This window comes from Urocitellus parryii, chromosome 12 (genome assembly GCF_045843805.1).
Source record: "Urocitellus parryii isolate mUroPar1 chromosome 12, mUroPar1.hap1, whole genome shotgun sequence".
Classification (NCBI taxonomy): domain Eukaryota; kingdom Metazoa; phylum Chordata; class Mammalia; order Rodentia; family Sciuridae; genus Urocitellus; species Urocitellus parryii.
In genome coordinates, this window is record NC_135542.1 from 9,332,085 (window position 1) to 9,346,716 (window position 14,632).

Sequence of the window (14,632 nt, forward strand, 5' to 3'; positions counted from 1 at the left end):
CCATGGAGAAGTGTCCTGTTCAAGGGGATACTTGAACTTCAGCAGAGACAGCCGACAACAAAGCCAAGACAGAAAAAGAAAAAATTGGGGGGAACCCCTGAGAAGGAAGACAGCTGCCTATCAGGTGGAGAAACTGAAGTCCTCTTGGAGGTGAGGTGCAACCCAGAAGCTCCGTTAGGTACCTGTGAGACCAGGCTGTCACCAGCTAGTGACTCAAAGAAGGGACGGGATTGAGAAACATCTCTCTCATCCTGTGCTCATGAAATACAGGACTTGCAGATTGTCCACCTCCCCCACCCCCACCCTCATTTCTCCCTGCCTGCAATAGCTAAAGGTATAGCTAAACTAGTCTGCTTATGATATAGATGAGCCGAAGTTACTCGGGCACCTATGCCTTTGTTTTTAATACATTAAAATTTTTTTTTAGTTATAGATGAATGCAATATCTTTATTTTATTTATTTATTTTTATGGGGAGCTGAGGATTGAACCCAGTGCCTCACACATTCAAGGCAGGCTTCCTACCACTGAGCCCCAGCCTCAACCTTACAACACATTTTTTTTAAGATGATTTTTTTTTATTATTAGTTGTTCAAAACATTACAAAGCTCTTGACATATCATATTTCATACATTTGATTCAAGGAACCGATGTGATTCTGCAATATGTATACGGGGTAAAAATGGGAGTACAACACATTTTTTAATACTCAGTTTACCGTATCTTATTGGGGTGGATAAACTACCTCCAGCACAGAGAACTGAGGGAAACAGGCACTTATATGCAAACAAGAAGACCCTAGCAACTACTCATGAAGCATTTCTAAAGCAAGCCGCTCCCTTCTATGAGATGGAAACATACATTTCAGCAATAATGTATCCTAGATATCACACCAAGAACTACTGATTTGACCAAATGAGCATTTTCAATTGAAGTTTTTGTTTGTGTGTTTATTAATGACAGAGGCCAGTTTTGGGGTTTGCTTACTTCAATATCACCAAATTCTCTCTTGCAGTTTCTCCTGCCCATCTTGTCCCTCCTCTCCCTCCCACCCCCAGACACACCACACTCATGTCCCGTTTCATCATGTAGTCGCACAGGCCAGGAACACCATTCTGACGGCCACATGTTGAACTCCTTGCAATACCTGCACATTTTATTTTAAAAGGGAATATTATTTTAACTCGACCAATCATAATTCTGTTACATGATGGCATACAATGTTTGGATACATGTGTACCACGTGGGATGGTTTTAATTTGTAGCTGACTCTTCCTTCATCTTTGTGGACATCATCCTGGTCCTATTCAATATCACCTTTTTTGTTTTTAAAGATCATTTGAATTTCAGTTTGTATTTTAATTGGTAATACAAAGGTACAACCCCCCCCCAATTCAATAAGTATAGAACAGTGTTCAGTGATAATTAAGTCTCCTCCCCCACCCAAGTCCCCACCTGGCCTGTGACTCTCCACAGATGGCTCATTGCGCCAAGTCCTTCTGTGATCTTCCAGCGATAATCTAATATATCCAATTACTCTATCATGTGTCTTGTCTTTTTATTAATTAAAGAATTTAAGGCGGTGCTCATTCTACAAAGAGTTTTCATATTCTTTAAACAGCTGCATGTTATCCTATCATAGAAATAAACGGTGATCTATTTTACTGTTTTATTAATCAGTGGGCATTTAGCCTATTGTCAACTTTTTTTCAATTTGTGAAATAAATTCTTAAATGGGAAGTGACTAGATTAAAAGTGAAAGTGTAATCATGACTTCCAGAAGCACTAGCTTTCTGATCGATGGTCTTCACGGTTTCTGAAGGTGAGTCCGTGGTTGGCTGACTCCATGCCTCTGGGCCCAGGTGAGGCAGAGCATCATGGTGGAGAGGCCTGGCAAAAAGGAAGCAGAGCGTCCTGCTCACTGTGGACCAAATACGAAGCCCAGGGGCCGCCCTCAGTGACCTGCCTCCTCCGCCCACACCCTACCTGCCCACTCCCACCACCCAGTTAATCCACATTGGTTGATGAACCTAATGATTTTGCCTCTGAACATTGTCTCACACATGAGATTTTGGGAAACAACACATAAACAACCCATAACACCCTGTCAATCCTTTCTCTACTCTGCAACCCAAGCAATTTTTTCTCCACTTGGGTATCCCATTGGCTTAGCACCATTTGTTAAAAAAGACATTTTCTCTATACAGAATTACCTTACACTTTTGTGTAAATCTGTGGACTATACCCCATCCCCTTTCTCTCTTCTCTCTCTCTCTCTCTCTCTCTCTCTTTCTCTCTCTCTCTCTCTCTCTCTCTCTCTCTCTCTCTATATATATATATATATATATATATATATATATATAATACATATGTGCAATTTTTTATGTTATATTGATTTATATGTTTATCCAAATACAAATTTCACAGTTTATAACTTTTGCTATCCTGGGTCTTTTTGCATTTCCACATAATTTTAGAATTAGCTTGTCAATTTCTTCCCAAAGCACTGAACTAAATCAAGACAAAACAGAGGCACAAACCCTGCATTGAGTGTGTACAGTTCAATTTCACTGTTTGAAGAAAGTCACTTTGAGGAGAGTTAGATTTTGTTCTTTTATTTGTCCTTTATTATGTATTTTGAATTTTATTATACTTTGCCTATATAACATATCTTTTAAATTTCACTTTGTAGAATTTATTGAAGTTTCTATGTGGCCTAATATTTGGTAAGTTTTCATCAGTGTTCCATTGTTGTATTTTTTATTTGTTCTTTTTAGATACACAGGACAGTAGAGTGTATTTTGATATATTATACATACGTGGAGTATAACATTCTAATTAGGATTCCATTCTTGCAGTTGAACATGATGTGGAGTTTCACTGGTCATATATTCACATATGAATGTAGAAAAGTGATGTCCAATTCATTCTACTGTCTTTCCTATTCTCATCCCCATCCCTTCCCCTCCTCCCCTTTTGTCCAATCCAATGAACTTCTAGAGCATTAAATCTTAATAATATCAAGTCTCCTAATCCACCACACAATATTTCTCTCCTTTTATGTAGGTCTTCCTCAGTTGCTCTCATCAGTATTTTGTAATTTTTTGTATAGGTTTTGCATATTTTTGTTAAATTTGTCCCCAAGTATTCAAGATTTTCTGATTTTATTGTAAGCATCACTTTCTTTTCAATCATTGTTAGTGTGTACATATAAAATTGATTATTGATTCTCTGAATTTGTGTCAAAGCCTGTCACCAAAGTAAAAATCCAAGGGAACCTTCTTAACACAATAAAGAAAATTTATTAAAAAACCTGCAATACCATCATACTTAATGATGACATACTAAATGCCTTTGCTCTAAGATTAAGAATGGGCAAGGATAGTGTCTCTAATTCCTCATCTTCAACATTGAATCAGAAGTTCTAGCCAGAGTAATAAGGCAGGGAAAAGAAAAGTTCCAGATTAGAAACAAAGAAAGAAATGTCTATTTGGAAATGACATTATTATATATCTAAAAAATACCAAATATTCTTCAAAATATGCCTCTATAACTAAGCAAGCAGGTTTTCAGGATACAATGTCAATATTTATGCGTTGATTGTATTTCTATATATCACTATATATCAACAGTAAACAATTGGAACTTGAAATTCAAAATTATTCATTATTTAAAATTTTTGAACTTTGGTTTAAGGAAGAGAGGCCTCAACAGGAAAATAATTGGGTGTTGCCTTCATCCCGGACTTCTCAGCCTCTGGAGAACTAGAGAAGTACATTTCTGTTGTTTAATCAGGAAAATATGATTTATGAATAAGACTAACAAATTAAATGCATGCTCAGTATGCTGAAAACTACAAAACACTGAGTAGTGAAATTAAAGACCTAAATAAGTGAAGATGTGTACCATGTTCATGGACTAGAAAAGATTCAACACGATTTTAAGTAAAAATTCCAGCAAGTTTTTTTTTTTAATACAGATTAAAAAAACTCATCTTAAGACTTATAAAAAAGGAACAGGAACTAGAAGGGCCAAACAGTATAGTCAATTAACTTAGAACAAAGATGCTAAGATGATTCAATGGAGAAAGAATATTATTTTCGATAATTGGCTTTGAAAAGAACTTTAAGAAATATCTCCGAGTCTATTCAATATTAATTCAACATGGATTATGGCATAAATGTAAAACATGAAACTTAAAAAAAAAGAGAGAGAGACATCTGCATTTGCAGAGCTTTTAAGTATGCCTCCCCAAGACAAACTTGACTTTATCCAAACTAAAATTTTTGCTTTGTGAAAGATGCTAAGATAATGAAAAGACAGCTACAAACTAGAAGAATATATTTGCAAGTCACATGCCAAATAAAGGACTGGCCAGCACACCATTTTTTTAAAAAAGGGAGCCAAAGATCTGAACAGACATTTCACTAAAGAAGACATATGGATAACAAATAAGCATATGAAAAAAACCCTCAGCTTTACTAGTCTTTGGGGGAAATGCAAATTAAAACTATAGTGAGATAGCACCACATATTTCTTAAAATGACTTCAAAAAAAGAAGAAAGAAAAAACTTAACAAGACCAAAGGTTGACAGGAATACAGAGCAGCTGGAATTTTCATACAATGCAAAATGCTTTTGCTATTTTGGGAAACTGGCCATGATTTATAAACTTACATGTATCTTTATTGTATAACTCTAGAATCCCTCCTTAAGGCATCCCCAAGTGAGCAGAAAAGTACGTTCACACGAAAACTTAGAGGAGAATGTTCATAGCATTTTTATCCATAATTACAAAGAAAAAAACCTGGACACAAGTCACATGTTCCTCAAAAGGCAAAAAGACAAGCTCGGATATATCCAGGCAATGGAATACCACTCAGTATTAACAAAGGATAAGCTATTTTTTTTTTGTAGTGAAAGAGCACAGATAAAATGTAACTGTGTTTAAGTAAGAAAAAGAAACCAGATACAAAAAGCTACCTATTATATGACTTCCTTCATATGGCAATCTGGAAAACACAAAGTTGTAGGCAGAAAATGGATCAGGGGTTGCAAAATGTTGAGGACAGACTAAGTGTTGGCTGTAAACGGGGCGGTACAAAGAAAATTTGGGGTTGATGGAACTTATTTGTGTCAGTATGTTGGGGTTCTTCCCCACAAAAAGTGAATTTTACTGTTCGAATATCTAAACAAAATAACCGGATGCCAGGGACCCCAAGATGGGAGGCAGAGTGTGCAACCAAGTATATTCCTAATGAGCCATCACCACTCTGAAGGGGTGGGTAAGAAAGGAACTAACCAGACTGCCCACACCAGCCCGCCCAGGACCCAGGCTCACAGTAGGCCTGAGTCCACCCCTCCACCAGTAATCACCCACCAGAGCCCACCCTCCAGCACAGGACTGCCTCTTCCGACCAGCAGACTACCAGGGGAGCCCAGGCCTGGCCCAGATCTGTCCACACCGACTTGCACAGGACCCAGGTCCAGGGTAGGTCTTAGTTTGCCGCCCCCCATACAACATCTGGGAGCCTAAGCCTAACCCACTTTCCTCTTGGGACATTGCAGTCATTGCTATAGCCTTCCCCACACAGTAGCCCCTACCTTTTTGACAACAAACAGGACCTAGAAGCAGCTGCATCTCAGAGCAGGCATCCCAAAGGGAGTGTGAGGCCCACTCTGTCAGCCCCATCTCTGTAAGACATGGCTTCCATCTCGGGGCACCTTAACGATTATCTCAAGTTACCTCGGCCATTGCCACCACCCACCTTAGATGCAGTAGCATACATTGAGGGACACCTGCAGGGTCTGGAAGCCCAACATCAAGGTGAGTACAGACAATCTGCACAGGTACTACAAAAATATAGGGAAGAAACTGTAATATCCCAGATCCATTCTGCAAGAAAGGAAGACACATCGACAACATGAAAAAACAAGGGAGGAAAGCGCCTTAAACAAACCAGGACTCTATAATAACAGAACCCATGGACACCGAAGTTGATGAAATGTCAGAGAAGGAGTTCAGAAGGTTCGTAATTAAAATGATCTGTGAGTTAAAGAATGACGTAATGAGCAAATACAGGCAAGAATCGATCACTCCAACAAAGAGATAAGAGCAAATACAGGAAGCAAAGATGACGTAAAAAAAAAAAAAAACAGTCAAAAATCCTTGAAATGAAGGATACAATAAATCAAATTTAAAAACTCAATAGAAAGCATAACCAACAAACTAGATCTCTTGGAAGAAAGAACATCAAATAATGAAGACAAAGTTTACAATCTGGAAAATAAAGTTGATCACACAGTGAAGATAGTAAGAAACCATGAGCAGAACATCCAATAATTAGGAGACAGCATCAAAAGACCAAATCTAAGAGTTATTGGGATAGAGGAAGGCATAGAGTTTCAAACCAAAGGAATGCACAATCACTTCAATGAGATAATATCAGGAAATTTCCCAAGCATGAAGACCAAATTGGAAAACCAAATACAAGTTGAGATATTAACATACAAAGCTTCATTCTGTCTTCCATGGTCTTTCAATTTTTCATGGTATTTTTTTTTTTGGTATGTAATGTCATTCTAAGCAAAGGAAAGTGAAATTTTTGTTATTAGCATGAATTTTGCTGTTTATGCTTATATTGTACAATATTTTGTTTTAAAGGCAAATGTACAGGCTTTAATTTCATTGGAAATCTTCACCATTGCACAATTTATATTTCACTACTCATGCATGCACCTGTTTTTCATTCTTAATTGAATCAATGAGAATACTGCACAAATCTTATTCAACTGTTTTTATTTCATTTCTTGATACACATATGAATATTTTGCCAACATTCACTATCTTTAATGAGTCAGGATGAATTAGAAATACAAGAAATTTTGAATTTCCCTCTCTTTCTTTGTTAGGTTCAACCTAAGTGGAGGGAATTCAGGGAAGTAAAAAGAGGAAGAAAGTGTGTGGGGGTCTTGTGTATTGATTGTGTTTCTTGTAATGCTATTGTCTTCTTTGTGCACTGGAAGCAAGCCCCAGTTTGAATACAGTCCCAGTTTGAATAGAAAGCATGGCTTCTGTCTGCCCCTCCACCCCAGTTTAGTTGTAGACATAACATCTTGTATTTGTTTTTAGTCTTACTGATCTTCCTTAAATGAGTCGACCAAAATTCTGTCCTCACAGTACATCACAAGTGCTATATGTGAATACAATATCAAACTATGGTAGCCAACAAGCACATCACAGATACATCTTCTGCTCATATATATGCCATGTAGAACTTTACACACGAGACACAGACTCAAAAATAAAATCATCAGAAATTTCAGATATAATAGCAGAGTATAAAACCAATCAAGGTGGGGCTTGGGCTGTGGCTCAGTGGTAGAGCACTTGTCTGGCATGTGTGAGGCACTGGGTTCGATTCTCAGCACCACATATGAATACATAAATAAAATAAAGGTCTATCAACAACTAAAATTAAAAAAAAATCAAGGTGCCGTGAACAGTGGCACACACATGTAATCCCAGCAACTCAGGAGGCTGAGGATTGCAAGTTCAAAGCCAGCCTCAGCAAGAGCAAGGTGATAAGCAACTCAGTGAGACCCTGTCTATAAATAAATACAAAATAGGTCTGGGGATATGGCTCAGTGGTAGAGTGTCCCTGAGTTCAATCCCAGATACAAGCAAGGGCCCTTTTAAGTCCAGGGCCCTATATGATTGCATAAATCATCTAACTCTGAAAGCAGCCATGGTAATTGTATAGTCAAAGAAACATGGTAAAGTTAAATGTGGCTCCTTTCAGCAGATAAGATCAAAATTATTGACCACTGCATCTTCATGATATTAGTTTGTAAAGCAAGGACAATATTGGTTAGCTGCTGTGTTACTAACTTGTTGTCACTCTGACCCACATACCTGACAAGACCAACTTAGAGAAGGAAAAGTTTCCTTGGAACTCATGGTTTCAGAGGTTTAGCCCTTGGTTGGGTGATTCAAGTGCTTTGGGCCCGAGGTGAGGCAGAACACCATGGCAGAAAGAGAGAGGAGAAGGGACTATGGAAAGATAAACCCTCTAGGGCAGCCTCCTAGCCATGCCCAAGCTATATCCCACCTGCCTTCAGTCACCACCCAGTTGGTCCCTTCAAATTAGAATGAACTCAATAGGTTACAGCTCCAGATCAAATTATTTTTCCATATTACTATAGCAACACAGGAACTTCGGGGGGACATCTCACATTTGAACCATAACAGCTGTCAAGGTGATGGATAAATTAAATGGATTATTTACCAATTCGTTTCATGATATAAAATTTGCTCCAAGTTTCTAAAAGGAGACAAAATCAATGCCAAAGCTGTAAATACATTATATTCTATTATTCTCTTTTTGCATCAAATTACTCTAGGGTCAGTGCCTTGAAGAGTGATATGATAACAGCTTATCTTAAAATTAAGTGGGCTAATGTCATGGTTATGTTTAGGTCTGAATTTTTAAATCTTCCTTAGACTTAGATTAGTACTTGTTGTGGGGCAGGTCACTCAGAAAACACACCAAGTCCCAGTTTTGTCCAAATTGAAGAGTCTTTATTTAGCTGGCCAGCTGTCGACTGACCCCCACAGGACCCATAACTGTTTTTGCAAGGAACAGCCTGGAGCCTGAGCATTTTAGGATATGTAAAGGCAAAAACCACATCTGGGTTGATGTAGCTGCAAGCAGCAGGTACAGAAGCTGAATTGGGCAGTTAGCGAGACAATGCAGTGGGTACATTGGTATTTCCCACAGGACTTTCCAGGTTGTCATAGCAGCAAGCAAGCAGAAGGGAAGTGGGTCAAAATGACCCTAGTTCAGTACAAGTTAGAGAATGGTTACTAACGTCTAGACAATCAATCTCTGATAGGTACATTGCCCAAGAAAAATGGAAATCAAAGAGAACAATTTTACATTGTATAAGAATTGCTATTTTGTGTTGCCAAGTGTGCTGTGCTAGGTAACTATTAATGGGTACAGAGGAGGGACTTTCCATGGGAAAAGGATTTCTTACGTGATATGGAGTCTCAGGGTAAAATGGAGTCTATTTGGTCATTTCCCATATAGCCTGACCCATAACATTCCCCACTAGTTTTATGGAACTAATCAGATCATTAATTAATCATCATTGATATACAGTTGATTATGACAATGTAGGGTCCAATTAAAAACCCTAAGAGGACTAACAGCAGTGGGCAGGCCACAGCTGATATAATAACGGTTAGCCAAGGGGACCAGGAGAACAAATTTTGATACCAATTTCCTACATGTTGTCTTGCTTCTCCCCTTTCCTTTAATCACTTTCTGATTAGAGATAGACTGTCTCTTACCACTCCCGAGTGATCAGTATAGCAGCAACATATTTTCCCTAGTGCCACACATAGGCCTCCTTGTTTTAAGAGCAAGAGATGTAAACTTTCTCTGTTTTGTAATACTGCTTCTGCCAGGGAGTCAAGAGAGGTCTCACATCTGCTCACTGATTGTTCTAGTTCCCCCACATTCAAATCTACCTGTTTGCTCAGGGCTTTGAAATTGTCATTTCCAGTTAAAAGGACTGCTGTACCCTGCCGCAGTCCGGCTGCAGCAAAATAACCCCAGGGGGTGACGAGCAACTTGTGTACGTTGATACAGCAGGAGTGGGAACTGCTTATTGTAGGACCGGAGGGGTATTTATACATTCCACACAGCTTATCTTAATTAACATAAACTAGATACAGCAGTCCACCAATAAGAAATCTCCACATTTAATGGCTCGCTGGAGTTACTTCACAAACCACTCCCTCTGGCAAAATGCCAGGCGCCAACAAGTCTGAGGTAGAAATTAACACAAAACAAAAAGGGGACAAATGATAACAAACAACAAACAAGACAAGACAAAAACACAGGACAGACAATAGAACAAACAACAGGTAAGGCAGCAAAGACAAATTTAACCCGCAGAAAATAATGCAGTCTTCTTATAAAGAAAACCTCAAATACACTCTGTCTTCCAAGTGACTAAAAAGTGGCTCTTTAGACAACTCTCATGGTGGTAAAAACTTTGGATACATCGAAATCATTTCTGTTAACAAAGAGGAAAAGTCTTTATGTAATGACGCTTGGTGGGAAATGGGAAAATTCTCATTTCCCCTTGCCAAATGCTATTGACAGAACATTAACGGAAAGAGAAAAGCATGTCTGTGAAGATGATATGAGAATTTTCACCAGCTATTATCTGAGAATTGCTCTGGTCAGCTGCAGAAACCACTTTTTTCAAAAGAGAGAAAAATACCTTTCAGGGATGAGGCCAACCATACTGAAATTTGGAGTGCTCTTCTCAACAGTTAGTTGAACTGAGAGCTTTTGCTTTTTCACTGGGATAAGCAATTTATTTCAGAGACTCAAAAAAAAAAAAAAAACAACTTCATAACAGTGAGATGTTTCTACCCTTGCAAATGTTTCATGCAAATGTTTTGTTGTTAGTTTCTTGTCAAAATTGTCCTCTCTGTAAAACGCATCCAATAAGGAACAGTGATCTATACCTGCTGCTTTCTTCTTTGTGCCAATGGTTTTTACAGGGCACCTGTGTGAACCTATCAAACACAGTTAAAATACCCAGGAAGATGATCTGAATGCTAAAGTACCTGGGAAGTTTTCCCCAAGCTCGAGCTGATACAGGAGGATAGGGAAGGCCACCTGAAGCCCATCTAGCTCCCAGCAGGAACAGTGTTGCTATTGGTACTTCTTTCCTGCCACGCGGATGGAAGTCCTGCAGAAATGGCTGCTCCCGTAGGTTGGAGCACATGGGAGAGATTATTTGTGCTGGCCTCTGGGTGACTATCTTCAGCCAAAATGAGTATTATTTTGTGCTCTAAAGTTAGATTTTTATCTTCCTGGGCACTGACGATTTTTCAAAGAGGTATTCACCATATCCTTTTTAAAAATAATCACACTGAAATTTTAGAAGGATAAGGACAGACATACAAAGATCTTTATGTCGTAGTTTTACTGATGTTTATTTGAGCTGGTCTTCTTGTCTTCTGTATAAGTGTTAGGAGCCACAGCAAAAATATTGATATAGGCACCTTTGGATTTAATGACTGCCAGCCAGCAATTCACATTCATATGGTAATTGGACTCATGCTGTTCAGCTGGGCCCATTTCAAGACTCAGGTTACTCATGTCACTCTTGTAATGGGAGAGTTCCCATTGGTTGGAAAAGGATGGTAGGAGGGTGTTCCGGGGGAAGGGGAAACCCCCCCGGCTCAGGTAGAACACACACGTGGCGGGCCCACCTGTTAGGGGACGCACACGGCCTTTCTCTAAATAAAACTTTGTCTCAGTTTGACTGGCTTGTGTTTTTGTGCCCAACCGGGTTGCAAGATTGCAAGCCTGTGTGCACTGACAGCTCAGCAGGGAATCGCTCAGCAGGGGTGCCGCAGGCAGTGCTCGGCAGCAGGAGCGGGACTCAGCCGGCCCGGGGCCGGGCAGTTTGCGGCATATAAGATACTGTGGGGATTCTAAACTAGCCAAGGGTCTCCCCATTTTAGGATCTTATAATGCAGGAGATAATGCATGAAGATCAATAATTATGTTTCAAAAGTGGCGAGACTTTTAAAGCAGAGAATTCCATGGATGTTCAGATTGGGTTGAGATTGCTACCGGCTACCTTGATCCAGAGCAACGCACAGGTCCTCCCACCCGGAGGCAGGACCCAGCCCTACAGCTGTAAAAACAGGAGTAGTTTAGACACGTGGTCATGGGTAAGAGCAAGCAGAGTATCACAATTTCAGGATCTCTATTGAAAGATGCCACAGTCTGGCTGGGCACAAAACCGGGAGGTCACGAGCCACTTGTAGGTTCAAACAGGAACTACTTTATTGCCCGAACCCCACAGGAACACACCTGGAACTCAACCGAAACTCCTCCGCAAGAACCAACAGGAACTCAACTGGGAACTCCGCGAGAACTCAAAAGTAGCGGGCGCCCGAGGGAGCAGGAGCCGCCTTATTGCCGGACAGCAGAGGTTTACAGACACAACTGAATACACAGCTTGCCTCAACTCAGCATCATCCAGTTACAACAATCAGTCATTATCTTAATAATTATACACAACCCAACTCAATGATCATCATCTTAATGGCTCGCTGGCGTTACTTCTCAACCACTCCTTCCGGCAAAATGCCAGGTGCCATCCTGACTTGGTTGTGGCTCTCAACAGAAAGACGCAAGTTGAAAGGAGGCCTTAACAAAAGAGGTGGAAAAGGTTGAATTTGCATTGTGGAAAATTTGAAGGCTGGCCCAGGAGAGATATGCCAGCTTTTGAGCCTGGAAGTGACTTGATCTTTCAAACATCAGGAAGAGAATCCTGCAGAAATGGGCAAGGTGGATGGAATTTGAGAGAGAATGAAGGAGGGATGCCGGTGTATACTTTGAAATAGTAGAAGAGGGAGAGTCTTCAGATCAAAACTTTCTTACAGCCTATAGCTCCCCATTTAAGAAGACTCTCTGGAGCTGGAGTTGTGGATCAGAGGTAGAGCACTTGCCTAGCATGCGTGAGGCACTGGGTTCGATCCTCAGCACCACATAAAATAAAATCAAGGTGTCAAGTCCACCTATAACTAAACAAATATACATATATATATAAATATATATATATATATATAAAATAAGAAGACTCTCTGGACGTTTCCAGTGCCCAATTCTTTATGACTATGTCAATATTGGGAGGACACAGTGACTTCATCTCAGGCTCTTAATTAGATATGAGTTCCTGGGGCTGACTTAACATTGTTTCCCAAGGTGTGTTATAAAGATGGGGAAAAGCTTTCGAGTTTAACACACTTGCAGTAGGCGAGGTGGAACAATATCAATAAGTTACTTACTTGCAGGACTTCTCAGGGCCTTCAGTGTGTCCTGTGTACTGAAGATCTCTATGAGCACATCAGCAGGTGTGTTTAATGAAAACCCGCTTTTCTTTGCCTGGCGTCTCCATCCAGCATCCTTAAGCAGCATCTGCTCACAACTCTCTCGGCGACCTGGGAACTGCCAAGCGGGAAGACCCAAGGACTATACTTGAAATTGGCTCTCTACCCTCAGGGCAAGGAAATGAGCCACGTTTTGAGCTCAGGGCTGAGAAGCTGAGAAGAAGGTCCCCTTTTCACCAACACTGTGTCTGTCACTCTGGGCCCGAGCGGCCTGGCAGGAATGATATCATGTGCTACTCACTCCCCAGACCACCGCTGTGTGGGTCCGTGGGACAGGGGACAAACCCTGGGCTTAGAGTCTGGAGGACTGAATTGTGAGCCTTGGGGTGTCTTTTACCAGTTGTTGTTTTTTCTTGGAGGGGTACTGGGGATTGAAATCAGGGGCACTCGACCACTGAGCCACATCCCCAGCCCTATTTTGTATTTTATTTAGAGAATAAATAAACTGAGTTGCTTAGTACCTCACATTTACTGAGGCTGGCTTTGAACTCACAATCCTCCTGCCTCAGCCTCCCGAGCAGCTGGGATTACAGGCATGTGTCACGGTGACTGGTATCATTCTACCAGCGTTTTGATCTTCAGCAAACTGCCTAATCTTTTTGAGTCTCCTCTGAAAACATGGGGCTAGAAATCACTTTGCTACTTAATAATTATTGTCCCCTTCCTACCTGCTGGGCACTCACTGTTCCAGATGTGAGAACACAGAGTTGCTCAGCCCCGGAGTTTCCAGCACACTGTAACCAACAGTGAGCTTTCCTTATGCATTCCCTGGCCCTAGTTATTTTTATAAGCAATACCTAATGAGAACTTCACCAATTTGCTCACCAGGGGACAATAAATGGCAAAGGTCTAAAATCCACAATTTGGGGCTGAACTCAAGCTTCAGAGGAGCTGGCCGTCTGGCTCCAGCACTGCGGGAATTTCTAAAGGCAGAGAAGTTGGCCGTTTTATCTTGCTCCATCTCTCCAGGGAATTAAAAACTGATGAATCAAGCCTCCTCTCCAGAAATGTGCCACAGGAAATGACAACATTTCCCTTGACAAGTCTTTTATATCAAAGTGGCTCCACATTAAGGCTGAAACCCAATGGGAAGACTGAAGCGTTGAATTGAAAATGTAGTTTTTCAAAGAGCCGAAGCCAGGCTCTAAAGGGATGTGGGATTCCGGGAAGTGGGAAACAGCAGCGGCTGCAGGAAGAAGCTCCTCCCATCAGACAGGGAGTGGAGGGAAGGGACTGGGGTCCTAAGCCCTGTGTGCACAATCAACCCCACGGCTCCTTCTCAGGGCTCCTCCATTCCCAGCTTACAAAATTAATATAGTCGTTCAATACATTCTGCCTCATTGAATTCCCAAGTCAGCACTTCAACCCTTCTGTGTTCTGTGATGGGGAAACTGAGGCTCAGAGAGGCCATGGAACTTGTCCAAGGACTTATGATGTGTGAGTGGCATATTAGTAAGTTTGATCGATTAAAGAGTGTTTATTTTTGCAGGCGACACCACCTGTATCAGGGAACAGGGAACAGATGGCACACAGGGAACAGGGTAAGAGAGCACTTATAATGTGTGGGAGTGCAGTCTTGGTAGCAGTCAAGCTGTGAGTCCCCTTGGAGAGGAGGTGACAGAATAGTTACCTGAGCCTGGAGG